The sequence below is a fragment of the Garra rufa genome, chromosome 10 (genome assembly GCF_049309525.1).
Source record: "Garra rufa chromosome 10, GarRuf1.0, whole genome shotgun sequence".
NCBI lineage: Eukaryota > Metazoa > Chordata > Actinopteri > Cypriniformes > Cyprinidae > Garra > Garra rufa.
Window position 1 is genome coordinate 24826139 of NC_133370.1, and position 18341 is coordinate 24844479.

The window sequence follows — 18341 nt, forward strand, 5'->3', positions numbered from 1 at the left end:
GACCTCTATTTTTAAACCCATGCTGATTAAAAAAACAAAGCGATCGTGCTGACTGACATTTTCAAAATGCATGCATAAGACGCGCCACTCTGAGCAGTGCAGTCTTCATAAAAAGTACATTATTGTGAAATATGTCTTGATGAGATTCACACAAACATAATCTGTTATTTCTTACATGAACATTTATTTAATGATTGGGGGAGTTCAAAACAAGTTAAAAACAACGATAATAATGCAGGGAATAGTGACTCATGTCCAGATGCCTGTAAATTATTCTTTTCAGCGATTGAATCATGATCATAATTCAGTTTTTTTTTTCAGTTATTATTTCATATTACTTTGTACGGTGCCCGCCAGGGGACACCTTCGGTTCACTTATGTTTGTCGTGGCCACGACATATAAACTCGTGGGAACATGATATTATGTTGTGGCCACGAGATATTAATTCGTGGGAACGTCATATTAACTCGTGGGAACGTGATATTATGTCGTGGCCACAAGATCATTTTGTCGAGGTAACGACATCCTTATGTCGTGGCCACAAGATGCGATGATGAGGGAACGAGATCCATTTCTCGTGGCCACGACTTATTATGTTGAGGAAACAACATGCATTTCTCGTGGGCACGAGTTTTAATGCATAAACAAACCTGCATGACCATAGTAACCCAGGATTAGCCTATCAGAGATAGGTTTATTAATATTTTATTTTTAATTAAGAAATTATTATATTAATTGTTACAGAAATTAATACAATATTAAATTATTATATTAACAATGGGCGATGCTGTATGCGAATGCTGATGCTGTCTGTGCGCGATGTAGACAGTATATTCAAAAGTTTATCATGAATAAATATTACATAAAGTACATCAAATAAAATAGCCCTACAGGAAACATTTTATCCCACAGTCTTGTCCATTAACTGATCCTCCCTCTTTCCGTAATATTTTTATTATTCGTTTATATTCGTTATTTCCCCCTTCATTTCGATCTCCTTAACGTTCTGAATGTAGGTTCTATGACTGGGATTTTTTCAGTTCAAAGGCTGAATTTAACATATATTGTATTTTATTTAGTCTAATTAATAGACAAATATAGTGTTTCAGTGAAGAGTGAATTATTCACGTAGTTTCATTTGGAAATCATTTATCGTCACACCGTAAAATAGGCCTATTTTATTTTATTTTTATTTTTAATAATTTCTATTATTATTAATTCTTATAATTAGCCCATTATTGTAGGCCTATATATTTATCTATTTTCGTTTATATTCGTTTTCCCCCTTCATTTTCATCTCTTTACTTAACGTATATGGAAATGATAGGCTACTGTAAATGCTTGACATGACTGATTTTGACTGGAATGTAGTTTAAAGGTTGAATTGAACATATTTTTATTTTGTTTCGTCTAAGATACTAGACTATATAATACTATACTGTTCACTGACGAATGAATCATTCACGTAGTGAAACGAATATAAATGAAAATAAAAATATATACAATAATAATAATAATTATAATAATGATGACGATAATAATAATACAAATACGGAAAAAAGACGATCAGTTAATAGAAATGTCATGTAGGCCTATTTTACGGTGTGACGATAAATGATTTCCAGATGAAACACGTGAATAATTTACTCTCACTGAAACACTATATTTGTCTTTTAATTAGACTAAATAAAATATATTTGTCTATTAATTAGACTAAATAAAATACAATATATGTTCAATTCAGCCTTTGAACTGCATTCCAGTAAAAATCCCAGGTATAGAACCTACATTCAGAACGTATAAGTAAAGAGATCGAAATGAAGGGGAAAATAACGAATATAAACTAATAATAGCCTACAAATATTACGGAAAGAGGAGATAATAAGACTGTGGGATGCATACATGTCTACATCGCGCACAGACAGCATCAGCATTCGTATATACAGCATCGCCCATTGTTAATATAATAATTTAATATTGTATTAATTTCTGTAACAATTAATATAATAATTTCTTAATTAAAAATAAAATATTAATAAACCTATCTCTGATAGGTTAATCCTGGGTTACTATGGTCACGCAGGTTTGTTTATGCATTAAAACTCGTGCCCACGAGAAATGCATGTTGTTTCCTCAACATAATAAGTCGTGGCCACGAGAAATGGATCTCGTTCCCTCATCATCGCATCTTGTGGCCACGACATAAGGATGTCGTTACCTCGACAAAATGATCTCGTGGCCACGACATAATATCACGTTCCCACGAGTTAATATGACGTTCCCACGAATTAATATCTCGTGGCCACAACATAATATCATGTTCCCACGAGTTTATATGTCGTGGCCACGACAAACATAAGTGAACCGAAGGTGTCCCCTGGCGGGCACCGTACCTTTGATTGTCTGATAACAGAAATACTAAATTAACAATGGAAACAGTTTTGTTGAGAACTTGGCTGCATCAATTTACAGTATGTGGGCACCGAGAGGCAAACAAATGTAATAATAAATGTACATTTTGCATGTTCAGATGAAGTGAGCTGCCCTGTCCTACAAATAATATAAACAGGCTTGTGTAAGTAAATTGCTCAGTGCAAAGAAAGAGAAGTAATAGGAACCTGGTATTTCTATGTTCTTTTTCCCCCATGAACAAGTTATTTGAAAAACATCTATGACCTCTGAAACATGTCTAGTCTTCATCTTCAATGTGGAGTATGGTTTCACTAATAATAAACACATATTTGCTTAAAGCATTTGTCCATGCCAGTGTTGATTAGAGTATTAAAAACTTTTAAAAGTATTAATTTAAAGGAACATTTAGAACAGATAAAAATGTGCGATTAATCGTGAGTTAACTCATGACAACCATGCGATTAATAGCAATTACACATTTTAATTGATTGACAGCCCTAGTAACATTATATTAAATCCATGCATTACAGTAGGTCTTAATATAGATCTGTCAATGTTAATCAAAAACATAAAAAAAGATGGAATCACTCACTGCTCTTGTTAAACTACTGTTTATTTGCATCTTTGTTCTTATTTTTAATACCAAAGGTAAAATGAAAAAGCTATATTGTGATTAATAATATAGTAATCATTATTAAGAAAAGAACTGGAGGGAAATATGCAACGTTCTTGATGATTTTGCTTTGGAACCTTCAGAAAACTTTAACTCGATTAAAGTTTAACTATCGCCTTCAAAAAGCTGTCATTTTTTGTCCGATTCCAACAAGTCATATATCATTTTGAAGGTATTTTAATGGAGAATATGTGAAAGTTTTCCGTTTTCATTCTGATCAGTTCTTCTAAAAAATCCTTCTCTACACGAACTTCACTAAATCCATCAAAAACTCACTTAACTGCCATTACACTTTAGTTCCATTTCAATGCATCATTAACATAGCCGTTAGGCTGCTCTTATTTGCTTTGTTCATGCTTATCCTAATTTTAATAGTTCACTATAGGGAAAGTGGGGAGAGTTATGCCAGTTTTTACTCAAAGTGACTTTATAGTGAAGCCATGACAGTAATCCCTTACTTAAGCATGTACATATATTTCAGGATGTGGTGCATCCTCGGGAACAATAACTTTGGATCTGAAATAAACTGATTCAGAATTATAGCTTTCAGAAAAAAAGTGGTCTCGTGGCACAACTTGCCCCCAGTGTGGGGTAAGTTGTGCCTTTGGGGAGAATACATTGGGGTAAATTGTGCCAGTGATTATTTAACTTAAAAAGAACATGAATTTGTTCTTTGTCTTTTTGAATTTGTCAAAAAGACAAATTCAATACAAAATTGCTAATTTAGGTTTATTTAGATATCGTTACCCTATTAAACTTTTGTCATGTCATATTTTCTACTTTTTCAGAAAACAAAAAAAAACTCAAATACACAATATATGATATTTGTGAATAATTAGAACGCTGTCTGTCAATTATGTAACATATAGGAAATAAGTTACTTTCTTTTGAACATTTCTGAACATCCCATTGTGACTTAGGCCACTTAAAAAAAAAGTGAAATATTTTCAAACGTGTCTATAATTGCTCAGACGTAACAATCAAAAAAACTTGATCATATAAATTTTACTTTAAAATGCAAAAAAAAAAAACAGTTTTTTGAGCTAAAATGTGCTTAGCCCTCATGCCATGTGTCTCTCGTCTTTGGGGGATAGGTAAATTGAATGGCTCTTAAAAAGCATGTGGTCACTTGACCAATTTCTTCTATGGTTTTCTAGAAACAAGGGGTGGAACTACTTCCCCCCTGGCAAAAATCACCCCACTTTTCCCTCTAAGCCTTAAAGGAAACTCTGGGTATTAAGACTTGTATTGCTTGTGTTGCTTAAGATAATGTAAATTATGTACACTGTTAGACATTTCTGTAATTTCTACAGTTTTTTTACTGTATATCACCCAGTATAATACAGCAAATTACATTTATAGTAAATAACTGTAATTGCCTTTGCATCATGGGAACAGTATTTTTGAAATTGCTGTATACTACTGTATTTGGTGAAAACCACATACGGAGAATTACTGTATTTGTTAAAATTGCTGTATACTGTATTCGCCGTAACGGCCTCTGTAGTTTGTCCTTCGTGTTAGAAACAGCGCGAGTGAAACAGCGTGCTTAGAGTACTGTACGTCAGAAATATACTGGGGCATCAGTTTACTGTCCAGCATCTATTGTGGATAGTATCACGGATTATAATGGGTTCCTTTGTCACGTAGCGCCGCTCGCGTCCGACTACACGGAACCAACATATTTTTTTCTTGTTTTTTTCAGGGAACAAATTTCATTCTGTAACAAATTGGATAGTGAGCAAAGGTGGCCTACATTTTGGACCAGCACCTGGAATATGCACACTGTAAAAAGTTTGCTGTAAATTTTACAGTACATTTACTTTAAGTGTATTTACAGTACTAAAAGGTCTTTACTGTAATTTCATTTACAGTATTTTTACTGTAATTCCATTTACAGTGCTTTTACTGTATCTTCAATTACAGTATTTTACTGTATTTTCAATTACAGTATCAGTACTACTGAGTTTATTTTCATTTATTTTTTACCTGTAAAAACAATCTAATTGTCGTACAGCACTGTAATTCAAGATTTTGACCACCCCAACCCCATAAAATCACAACAACTCATAAGCATTAGTTCTGATAATATTCTTTTTAATTGTTGAACATTTTCTTTTTAAAAGTACAAATTACAAATGTTGACCTCTAGGATACAGCAGAAAAAAGGGCATCACCACAGTCCCCTGGAGACTTTGTATCATGGCAAACATACACATACTGAAAAGCAAAAATAAGTACACTACCAGTCATAAGATTTTTTTTAAAGAATTCTCTTCTGCTCACCAAGCCTGCATTAAGCAGTAAAATTGTGATAAATTATAAAAATTAACTGCTATTTGAATATATTTTACAATTTAATTGTTCCTTTGATCAAAGCTGAATTTTACTCGTCTTTAGTATCACATGATCCTTCAAAAAGCATTCTATTATGCTGAAAAACATTTTATTTAATTTTTTACATTTTTCAGGATTCTTTGATGAATAGAAAAATAAGCAAGGATGATTTAAATTGATCAAAAATGATGATAAAAGACATTCATAATGTTACAAACGATTTATATTTCAGATAAATGCTATTCATCAAAGAAACCTGAAAAAAAATCTACATAGCAGTTTTTAGCATTATTGTACTTTCAGCAACATCATGATAATAGTGTTTGAGCAGAAAATCAGATAATTATAATTAATAATAATTTCTGAAGGATCATGTGACTGCAGTAATGATGCTAAAAATTTAGCTTTGATGACAGGAATAAATTACATTTTTAAATATATTCAAAAAGAATATTTATTTATCATTGTTATATATCATTGTTATTTTAAATAATAAAAATGGTTCAAAAGTGTACTGTTTTTGCTGGACTTTGGATCAAATAAATGTAGGCTTAGTGAGCAGAAGAGACCTACTTTAAAAACATTTAAAATTTTACCGTTCAAAAGCTTTGTCTGGTAGTGTAAATAAAATAAAATCATACAGTAAAAATGTTTTTGTGCTGTGTTAAATTTTAGTAATTTTGATTCGAAGTTGACAAGCTCTATGATGAGAAACGGCAGAATGGGATTCGGGCTGATGCTTGTTGTTTGCACCCAGGGGCGTCGCTGTGTCGTTCTGGGCCCTGTGCACTGACTCAGCTAAGGGGCCTGCTGTACTACGTTCCGGGGGGGGGGGTTGATCCTCGGGGGCCCTCCCCACACTTGGGGCCCTGGTAATTTAGTCCCCCTTTTCCCCCAACTACGACGCCCCTGTTTGCACCCTCCTTCCAGAAGTCCATCTGATCTGTGACTGTCAAGGAATTGCAAGCACAAGAAAAAAAAAAATACTTTTTTAAAGCAGTGTTTATATAATTTGCCTCAACTGTCAAACTTGATGCTGTATGCATTTAAAAACAACAACAACAACAACAACAACAACAGTATATACTACATATGAATGCTGCAGAAATAAAAAAACTGAAGAAACTTTTTATTGAAACTTTTATAAATGGGCCAGTGAATGACATTAATTTAGTGACGAAACACTGCTGTGTGCAGAGACGCGTGCATGTTGAGGGGCGAGCTGAAAGCACTATAGGCCTATTTGTCTTTATCTGTTTGCAAGAACAGACAAATAGTTTTGTTGCAAATGAATTAAAAATGTATAGTGCTCTATCTCAGCGTAATTATATATAATTATACTGTATACACTGTTTTAAAATATTTTAAAATAGGGCACTATGTGCGCTGTATGCTGTGAAGGAATTTGGTATAACTATCATGTTTTTCATCATTATACAGTCTATTTAAATAAATATCCAGAAACATGTGCAGTGCTACTATTTCTTTTTTTCTGTTTAGGTTTTATTAAACTGAAGATTAAAATAAAAGACCTATTCGAATAAATGATGTGAACGCATCTCCGAAATAATCGCATACACAGAGGCACGTTGCTATTATAGTAGTCAGTGCTACTATAATAACAACAGCCAAATAAAATATAGACTGAGGTTACAAAAGTAATTTAGTCAAGATAAGTGAGGAATTTTCTTTTTTGTTTTTTGAGTAACATTAATGACAGGCGGCAGCGGCTGATGTCAATACACAAATCCAATAATACACCCTTGTTTTCTTTCTCAACTTTTTATGTTCTCTTAAGACATAACCGATTTTATTTATGGGATATTTTGATATAATTCTGTGTGTATTTGTCCATTCGAATGTGCAAGAATGCGAGAAAGAGAGCTCAGTCCAGTGTTCGTGAATATGAAAGGCGGTTTTTAGTTTGACATGCACAGCACAGAAAACAGCGTACAAGCGCAGAAGTGAGTTCTATTTTCGTCTTCTTGCAGCTGAATCTTTTCAATTAACATTAAAGGGATAGTTCACCCAAAAATAAAAATTTGATGTTTATCTGCTTACCCCCAGGGCATCCAAGATGTAGGTGACTTTGTTTCCTCAGTAGAACACCAACAAAGATTTTTAACGAAAACCGGTGCAGTCTGTTAGTGATTTAATGGAAGTGGATGGGCACCAAACCTTTGAAAGTAACAAAAAACATGCACAGACAAATCCAAATTACATCCTGCGACTCGTGACGAATCATTGATGTCCTAAGACACGAAAGATCGTTTTTTTATGAGAAACTGAACAGCATTTATATCATTTTTTACCTTTGATGCACAGCCACGTCGATCTGTCATGATCAAGATCTCTTCATAGTCACTGTTACTATAGTTTATAATCAGAAAAGACAACTACTGTACAGTGATACAATTTACATATTTTATAAAACAAATATTATATATATTATATATTATAATATTTATTAGCAAAACTTGCTATATTAATACTAGTGGTGGGCCGTTATCTGCGTTAACGTGCTGCGTTAACATGAGACTCTTATCGGGCGATAAAAAAAATATCGCCGTTAATCTATTCTCAAAGTTGGGTTGGGAGCTGGGTCTAAACTATGTAAGCTATGATGATTTTCACCTTGATATTTTAGCGCGGATGATGTATTTGCACTGTAGGGGGCGAGAAAGAGTCTTCAACTTCTGTGAAATTACCACATCAAATGAGACGTGCAAACATGGATGCAGTTATGAAGCCGCTTCAGGGCAGGTGCGTGCGGTGCTAGACCCTTTTTACTGGGGCACGTGCCCCAGTGAAAATCTGCTGTGCCCCAGTAAAATCTCAAGTTTGAGTTATAATTTACTTTGATAATCCCGAAATAAAGACATTAAACTATATGCAACAACTGAATTGACGCTTCTAAAAGCAACACAGTTTAATCAAAGACTATGCACGCAGAAATCCATGCCCGTGCGCATTGCCGTTAAATACACAGACGCGCACGGGCATGGATTTCTGCGTGCATAGTCTTTGATTAAACTGCGTTGCTTTTAGAAGCGTGCAGCCTTTTTCGCAGAAGTACTTGGTTACACAAGTTTGTATAGGTAATTATGTTGTAAATGCAATTGTCAAGCAGTTTGTGATGCATTTTGGAAACAGGAGATGAGCGCCTGGTCTAATGCGCCACCTGACTTGAGAAACCCGTTCTCAAAGACTTACTTTTAGTCATTATTTAAGTAGCACACATATTCTGAAAATGCCTTCAGCAAAATTCAAATTAGCCATTTTAATCTAGATTAATTCCAAGATTTAATCTAGATTAATCTAGATAAAAAAATTAATCTATGCCCACCCTTAATTAATACATTGCTAGCACGTTACTTTCTTTCAAAAAGTTAACCCGTTCTGCGAGTCAGTGGAGAACAGCTGTCAGGTTTTAGTCTGTTTCTGTTCTGTTTTCCCAGTGTTTTTCCCCCTCTGTTTCTAGTCATTATGGTTTAGTCATTGTCTCCCCCTTTTGGTTTGTTCTTAGTTGGTTCAGTCTATGCCCATATTTGTATTTCCCCCTCGTTATCCTGTTATCTTGTTTGTGACCACGCCCCCGTTTCTGTGTATTTAGTCTGTGTCAGTTCACACCCCTGTGTCCGTTGTTAACGTTACATGTGCTCATTTCTTGCTCCCGGTTTTTGTTATCATTTTCAGTATTTTGTATAATAAACTTTATTTATTCATTTACTCCGGTTCTCCTCCTCCATCTCCACTCCTCAACCCAGCCAGACTGTGACAGAACGACGGACCCAAACAAGAATATGAGTCGGGCAGAGGCAGCTCTGAGGAGACTGCGGCAAGGTGGCTGTGAGTTGGAGCGATATGTGTAGGACTTCATCGAGCTCTCCCATCAGGTAGGCTGGCACGAAGCTGCTCTTGGTGCTGTGTTTGTTTTGGGGCTGGATGATGAGACCATTCGCTGCGATCTTCCCTCTTGTAATTTCCCCTTGATCGAGCTAATAAACCTGATTCTCTATTTGAATGGATCTGATTTTGAAGTTGAAGAATTTCCAAATTCTGGTCGGTCTCATCTTCCAGTCCCCTCACAGACACAGCACATCGTGCCAGCCTGCCATAAGCCGAGAACCTCCACATACCGTTCCAACGGATCGAACCGCCAGCCCAGTCTCCTATCCCCTGTCATCCTCCAAAGCTCCGCCACTGTCCTCAGCCTGATGTGGCCGGCCTCATACCCGCGCTCTAATCCGCCGGCCGCCGCCCTCAGCCCAGTATCTCAGGCCGCCACGTCAGCTCACAAGATGGCCGACACGCCAGCGTCAGCTCACAAAATGGCCGCCACGTCAGCTCACAAGATGGCTGCCATGCCAGATTCTGCAAGCAAGATGGCTGCCGTGCCAGAGTCTGCAAGCAAGATGGCTATCATGACAGCGTCAGTTTGCAAGATGGCCACCATGTTACTATCTGCCCTCAAGATGGCTGCCACGCCAGAGTCTGCACGCAAGATGGCCTCCGTTTCTGAGTTCCCGGCCAAGATGGCCGCTGTTCCTGAATCCCTGGCCAAGATGGCCGCTGTTCCTGAGTTCCCGGCCAAGATGGCCGCCAAGCCTGAATCCCCGGCCAAGATGGCCGTTGATCCTGAGTCCCCGGCCAAGATGGCCGCCAAGCCTGAATCCCCGGCCAAGAGGGCCGACGTTCCTGAGTTCCCGGCCAAGATAACCGCCAAGCCTGAATCCCTGGCCAAGATGGCTGCCGTTCCTGAGTTCCCGGCCAAGATGGCCGCCAAGCCTGATTCCCCGGCCAAGATGGCCATTGATCCTGAGTCCCCGGCCAAGATGGCCACCAAGCCTGAGTCTGCACCCAAGATGGCTACCGCCAAGTCAGAGTCTCCGCTGGTTCCGCCCAGCCTCCCAGAGTCTCCGCTGGTTCCGCCCAGCCCTCCAGTGACCGCGCCGCCAGAGCGCCCTCCAGTGACCGCGCCGCCAGAGCGCCCTCCAGTGACCGCTCGCCCAGAGCTTGCTCCTTCAGTGTCTCCGCTGGAGACGCCCAGCTCTCCTGAATCTCCGCTGGGGTCGTCCAGCTGTCCAGTGCCCGCTCCTCAAGAGCGCTGTCCAGAGCCCGCTCCTCAAGAGCCAGCGCGCCCTCCAGAGCCGGAGCTCTCTCCTGCGCGCCCTCCAGAGCCGGAGCTCTCTCCTGCGTGCCCTTCCGTGCTCTCCTGGGTGGACTATGCCCTAGGTTCCCCCAAGAAAATTTTGGGGGGGGGGCTACTCCCCTGATCAGCCATGGCCACCTGGACTGTTTACTCGGCCATGGCCACCTGGACTGTTTACTCGGCCATGGCCACCTGGACTGTTTACTCGGCCATGGCCACCTGGACTGTTTACCCGGCCATGGCCACCTGGACTGTTTACCCGGCCATGGCCTCCTGAACTATTGACCCGGCCATGGCTTCCTGAGCCCCCAGATCCACCATGGCCTCCTGAACTATTTACCCGGCCATGGCTTCTTGAGCCCCCGGATCTGCCATGGCCCCCCGGACTGTTTACCCAGCCATGGCTTCCTGATCCCCCAGACCCGCCATGGCCTATTGGACTGTATGCCCTGGAGACCGCCCCTGTATCCTGTGTTCCCTGTATCCCTGTCTAGCGGTCTCCAGGGCGCCCACCCTCCCTCCCCAATGGATGTTAGACGGCACGAGACGCGCCTTTTGGGGAGGGGGGTGTAATGTCAGGTTTTAGTCTGTTTCTGTTCTGTTTTCCCAGTGTTTTTCCCCCTCTGTTTCTAGTCATTATGGTTTAGTCATTGTCTCCCCCTTTTGGTTTGTTCTTAGTTGGTTCAGTCTATGCCCATATTTGTATTTCCCCCTCGTTATCCTGTTATCTTGTTTGTGACCATGCCCCCGTTTCTGTGTATTTAGTCTGTGTCAGTTCACACCCCTGTGTCCGTCGTTAACGTTACATGTGCTCATTTCTTGCTCCCGGTTTTTGTTTGTTTGTTATCATTTTCAGTATTTTGTATAATAAACTTTATTTATTCATTTACTCCGGCTCTCCTCCTCCATCTCCACTCCTCAACCCAGCCAGACTATGACAACAGCAGCCTAGGGCTAATTTAGTAACGTTAACATTAGTTAAGTTGATGAAAGCAAAGCTCACCTGTTGTTTGCACCGCGACGACGGCAATCACCAGAAAAAACTCCAATACACCTCCGATGCAGACGACATGACCACGAGATCACAAACTTGAAAATAAAACACAAAAGATGCACTTAACAGCGGTGTTCAGTTTTACCTCAGTGTTTCATGTTAGCGCGCTGTTTATGTCACGTCTCACTGAATTTAGAGGGACTGTCCATAAAGTTACATCCGACATTGATACACACATTTCTTACTTAAACATCGTTTGAAGAGAGTTACATTGCTGAAGTTAGCTATAAAGAGACAGCGTTGAAAAGATATTATGCTGCTCTGTGACTAACGTTAAGTTTGTTAACTTCGGCTTACTGACATTATTAGCTTACCAGTTCATGTTATCATCGATACTTTGGCAGTCATTCACAAGAAAAGGATCCAAAATACACCTCCGACGTTACAGACGACATCCAGACCAGAAACTTGAAAATTTAAAACAAAAGAAGGGCTTGAAAATACTGTTTAAAATGTCCACAGAAACAGTGGTGTTGCCTAACGCACTTTACCTCAGTATTTGACCTCAGTTCGCTGTAAAGCTTGACTAAGGGCTAGGGTTACCACTTTTAATACAAAAAAATAAGGGACGCATACTGCAGCGGGGGCCACATCCCCTGGGGGCCAAGACCACAGTGACCACAGGCCCAATGACATGCTAGTGGTGGTAAATCGCAACTTTAAATATGTTTTCAGGAAAGTATGAACACTTGGACATTAAAATAAACTGTCTTTTATAGAAATCTGTGTAAACAGATGCAGTCAGTCTTTCTCTTTTACAACTCAACAGACTTCTCTAATGATAATTGTAGCTGAACACATAGGCATAGCTGACAATAATTAACATAGGCCAAATTAGGTCAAACAAAGTGTGACAGTAACCACAAAAACAGGCTTTGGATGACCTTGTGATATGTGAACCACATTTTAATAACTTATTAAATTTACAAATTCACAACTTATTAACTCTAAGTTAAATATTTTATATTCAGAAATACAATTGGAAAAATATAGAAAGTGCACAAAACTGCAAAGGAACCTTTCTTGAACACCAGTAGACCAGAACTATAAGTGTGCAGTACTGGAGCATGTCAGCTAGTCTACTTTCTTTTGTAAGTGTACTTCTTGTCACTCCGTGCAGCACTGAGTAGCTGTTTGTCTTTTAAACAGCTAGAGTAAAACTCTGAACAGGACTGTTTAAAGTTGAGGGTGATCAAGAGCTCACTCCTAATGAGCTCCACAGAGCACCTGTTCCTGCTGTCACTCCATTTATTGGTCATTATGGAAAAGATTCTTTCCACATAGCCAGTTGATGCTGGGATGCTCAAGATGTGGCTAATTACGTACAGCATGTTAGGCAGGTCAGCCACCCACCTGGCAGCCACATCTTTGGACTTCCATTGCATCATCTTTGAGCCTCTTCAGAATGGTATTTGCTGTGGTGCATTCATCATAGAGGTCATCCATGTTCACATTTTGGATAAGGTTGAGCTTACTAGTGATCCTCTCAGTGTCACTGTAGGAAAGCATGCCATGTTGCAGAGAGAGAGGTTGCAGGAAGAACAGCCAGTTGTCCACAGAAAAGTCAAACCATTTCTCAATGTATGAGATTGCTGTGTTGAAAAATGCTGTAAAATCTGCCCTTGCCCTGTCTGCTTCATGTGGGAGAAGATTTTGCAGCTTTACTTTTGTTAAGTAGCCATAAAATTGGTCATATCTTCTCTGTGTGAGTTTTTGCTTGAAGGTAGACATAATGGAATATATCTCAACACAGGTGGTTGAATCACTTTCCAGCTTCTTGACCACTTTCTCAAATAGGGAGAGGATGTTATTGGAGAAAAGGAGATAAACTTCCACATCATCCGGATCTTCTTCAGTTGAGGCTTCACTGAGCTTTAACAAAGATCTGATCTGTCCGGGACACTCTTCTCCGAGGCTGATGAAATAAGACCTGAGAGTAGTCCAGGTTTGCAAAAGACGGGAGATGGTTGGATTGAGAGACAGCCACCTTGTTGAAACATGTCGTAGAATCTCATGGAACTCCACATCACAAAACTGGCAAAAGTCTTTAAGAAGATTCCCTTCATTTGGCAGATGTGGAAAAGTGGCCATAGACCTTCAGCACAACATTTTCCACATCTACGGTGAGCTGGTCAAGAGCATGCTTCACCGTGTTGTGCACAATATGGGCATGGCAGTTCCCTTGCAGCAGATCTTTTTGCTTTTTCTTTAGGTTAGTGAAGACAGAGTTGTGGATTCCATAATTAACAATAGTATTGTCTGCACTATATGCAGTAACTTGACTTAATGATAAGCCAAATTTATCAAGGGATTGTTCTATGAAACCTATACCAGCAGCAGACTCATCTGCATTTTCTCCAAAATCAAGCATTTTGTTACAGATCCCCGTTTCTGGCCTGAAGTATTGTACTGCAAGGGGGAACATCTTCCTGTTTCCTTTATTTGATGCATCTGTCTGTATGGAGAATGGGAGGGGTTTGTCTGTCTTTAAGACATCTACAACATCAGCCACTGCTTTTGGAGCAAGGACGTCTTTGGCCATTGCTTCAGCCTTTGTTCTCCCGACAGACATTTTCTTTACGATTTTGGAGTCATGCAGTATCTTTTGGTTGAGCTTGTGTCCACAGTCAGCACTGATATAGCTGATGTTGTGTTTAATAGTGTGGTACACCTGCGTTAACTCAGCTGCTGTAACCTAGAGGAGAGGAGAAAATACTAATGAACCTAATTTTAAAGGGTGGTATTGATAACAGATTTTGGCTCAAATATTTGTCATTATTTGCAGTAACACCTATCCAAATATGGAAACAGCACATACATAAACTAGTTACAAACATTAGCTAGTAAAGTTTTTATATAGCCTATTTCCAATTTTAAAATATGGAAAGTTGCAATATACTAGTTTATTTTCTTTATATGGGCATTATGTTGTTTATTAATCTATTAAATGTAATGTTTCATGTAATAAATTAATGCTTATGTGTCTGAATTAACCTTAACAAACAAATCATAATATTACATTGGAATGTGATCCACTTACATTGTATTTACAGAATTTTTACAAATTACAATCTGTGACCCAGTGTGTGAAAACCAGGCCAAATCTAATTCTGAGATAAAGTTTGATTTTAGCCATTCATTTCACTGTGATTTCAGTTGTTGACATGGTTTTACTCAGTTAATATTAAATACATATATTTTTATTATTTTCACAGACTGTTCTTTATTTCATGAAGAAAACAGTAAATTACAAAAAATATATAATATATATATATTCCAGCTAGGTTTTCACAGACTGGGTCACATTTTTACCATTATTTAGCAATTAACCTAAATATTGTTGATAATAATTACACTGTCATTACCATGTCTGCTTCGGGAGAGACTTGGGGTACGAAGAACTGTCTGGCTGTGCTTTGATTTTTGTGAGCTCTGTCATTGCGGGAATGCTGCTCTCCGGAGGCATGTTGTCGCACGTCTGACAGACCACCATGAGCCACAGAGAACGCTCAGCCAATTATTTGTTTCCTCCCACTCTCTGCGGTATTTTTGCAGCCGCTTGCGTTTAAGATCCGAAACTTTAGGACCCGGGGGGTTACCTGGAGAAGCATCTGCCATTTTTTTTTTTATATTACTCTCTGCCAACACTTTGAAGACTCTGCTTAAAAGACCCGCCCTCCTCACTGGACAGTTAAAAAGACCAATCAAACTAACGATGACATCAAGTATTACCCAATTAAAAGTAGGAAAGGAGGCATCTTCATAAAATGCGTTTGAGACGCTGCTTTAAAAAAAATGATAAAAATACCGGGACAAAACCCGTCCCGTATTGATTCAAAACGGGACGCACAATTTCATTCTCAAATACGAGACGATTCCGTATTTTAAAGGACGGGTGGCAACCCTACAAGGGCTCGACAGACGAGCTAACTTGCATTAAAGGGCAGCAGAATATACAAACGTGTTTCTCAGTTTAATGTTAAATAAAGTTTATTTCGACTAATATAGGTCACCTTAAGTTACTCACCAGTCCATGTTTACTCCGTTATGGCGGCGCCCCGGCCGTCAGTCATAAAAAAAAAAGTCTACCGACATGAAAAACACGATGACTATTGTTAAGTTTTCTGTAAACAAGTGAAAACATCTTAAAATTGTTAAGTTTATCATAAAACAGAAATAATATACTAACCTTTTTGTCACGTTATTGATGCAACATTTCTCTTTTGTCCTTTTTACCGCCACTTCCTCTAAACAGGAGAAAAAAAAAAATCTCCCTTGCCATTGGTCAATTTTTCGCGGGCAAGTTCACTACTGTAAATTTACAGTAGTTTACTGTAAACGGATTTACAGTAGTGGAGAATTACAGTAGTGATCATATATTTTCCCATAACCCTTTGCAGTTTACAGTAAAATACTGTATATACATTTTACAGTATCTTACTGTAGATATTACAGTAAATTACTGTTCAAATTACAAAAATCGGTTACAGTGCAGATGATATGTATTCTTTAGCTGCTTATATCATTTCTTCTCTACTATTTTTAATGTTGCCTAAATATTCTTTGTAAGGCTAAATCCAGAGGATACAACATAATGCATTGCAAAAAGTCAGACAGGTGAAATATTGAAGATGAACTGTTCCAGCATTGGAAGACTGTATTTATTTTTTTTTTTTTTTTTGTATTTTTGTAATATATGCAATATTTAAATAAAGAATTTGATATTTTGTATTAATTGTGTCTGTTCTGAATTGAATGTCAGTAGTACCTAAATTAATTAAATTAAATTATAATTAATTCTATATAAAAATGATAAAATTGAATGAACTCTATATTCAAATAAATGAATTGCAGTAGTAAACTGTAGTACATTATACAGTCCCTTACTGTATAACCAAAATACAGTTGGGTATTGTCAAATTTAATTACAGTAACTCACTGTAAAACAGTAAGTTACTGTAAAAACCCTTTGAAATGTCTAACAGTGTATCTTACTAAAATATGTAGTAGAAAACCTATGAAAGATTTACGTTATATTAAAAATCCACATTGTTTTATACATATTTTGGACTATGGGGGGGGGGGGTACCATTATTTTGATTACAAAAAAAATGTAGTTTTCAGTCAAAGGGCAACAAGAGAAGTGATGTAAGTCTTCACTGCTTTTTTAGTAATAAGAAGATAAAAGAATAGGAAGATGCCTGTGGACAGATGAATAAAACTTCCTAAAGACCCACCTCTTTGTTCTCTCCACTTTAGCCCTGATGCCTTTGAGATTTTTAGTAGCAGTGTTTCCCCTACCATTATCTTAGGGGGCGGCACACCTCCCCAACTGCACCCCCCCGCCCCCTTGAACGTCAAGTTCATTTTATTTTCGATATAGCGCCAGATCACAATAGAAGTCATTTAAGGTTATCTTTCCTACAAAACAAACTAAATAGCCTTATGTTATTTATCTTATTTACACGAAGGCATGTAATTTCTGTCTCTACATGGTCGCGCGTTTACAATGTCTCCTCCGCGAAAACATGGACTGAATTGCGGACTCCATTCATAAAAACGGAATTTACTATAGGCGAAATGCCACGGAATTCGTCGATTTTTGGATTAATAAATCAAAAGTTGGTCTGTCACTTAATTCAAAACGCGATATGGACTAGTGTCTGTGAAAACTGAAATTCAAAAAGACTGTTTCAATATGAATCCTGCATGTTCCGTTTGCCTCTGTATGTATGAATGGCGGAGACACGTTTTTTTTTACTACACGCATACTGAAGCACGCATGATGCTCCTGCTAATTTTTGGCATTTGCATCTCACATGAACAGATAAACTTAATCTCCAAAGCTGCTGTGAGTGTCACTTAACCGTTTCATTTGAGAAAGCATCATATCATACTGTACACACAGAAACTTCACGGCAACCTGTCAAAATTAGAGTACGGTTTAACATGTAACAGAACTATATAAGTCTTATATTACTTTTGTACAGTATAAGGTGTTTATATATTCCTATTTAAATAATTTACATAAAACAATATGTATGATAAAAAATAAATATTACAACAAGATTAACCACGTAATTGTAGAAAAAAATACTACAATTATTATTTAAACGTTTTAAACTGAATATAATTTTTCTTCCATGTGTTGATTTTAACAGTGAACCTCTGTTGGTTTGCCAAAACTTAAAAGGGTTTATTTTTCATTTGATTAAAAATAAATAAATGTTTATGCTTTCTAAAAAAAAAAAAAAAAAAGCAAAAGATTGTAGAGCGCTATTGTTCAAAATGTTAAAATAGAGAGTTTTGGACTTATTTTTTCACTGAAATAAATGTTTTCGTTATTACACAAAGTAATAACGAAATGCTGGAAACCTAGGGGAAACACTGTGAAAGAGTTTACAAATGATGTACAGTAAACATGCCAATGCTTGTCATGACACCACAGCCACCAAAGGAGTTTCTTAGCATGGATTTATACAATATCCAGGGGCATTTAGACTCTTTGTGGGGTTTAAGCCTACTCTTATATCCATTGCCACCTATAAGGTATAGCTGTGGTCATCATATCTGTATTTAATTTTCCAATTTAGCTTATGGTAAAAATACCAACGTAAAAATGCAGTGGAAATAATAGGCAAGCCTACCCATTGTAATAATAAATTTCACTCTAAAATGTTACCTACAACTCATGCCCCAGCCTTACAAAATT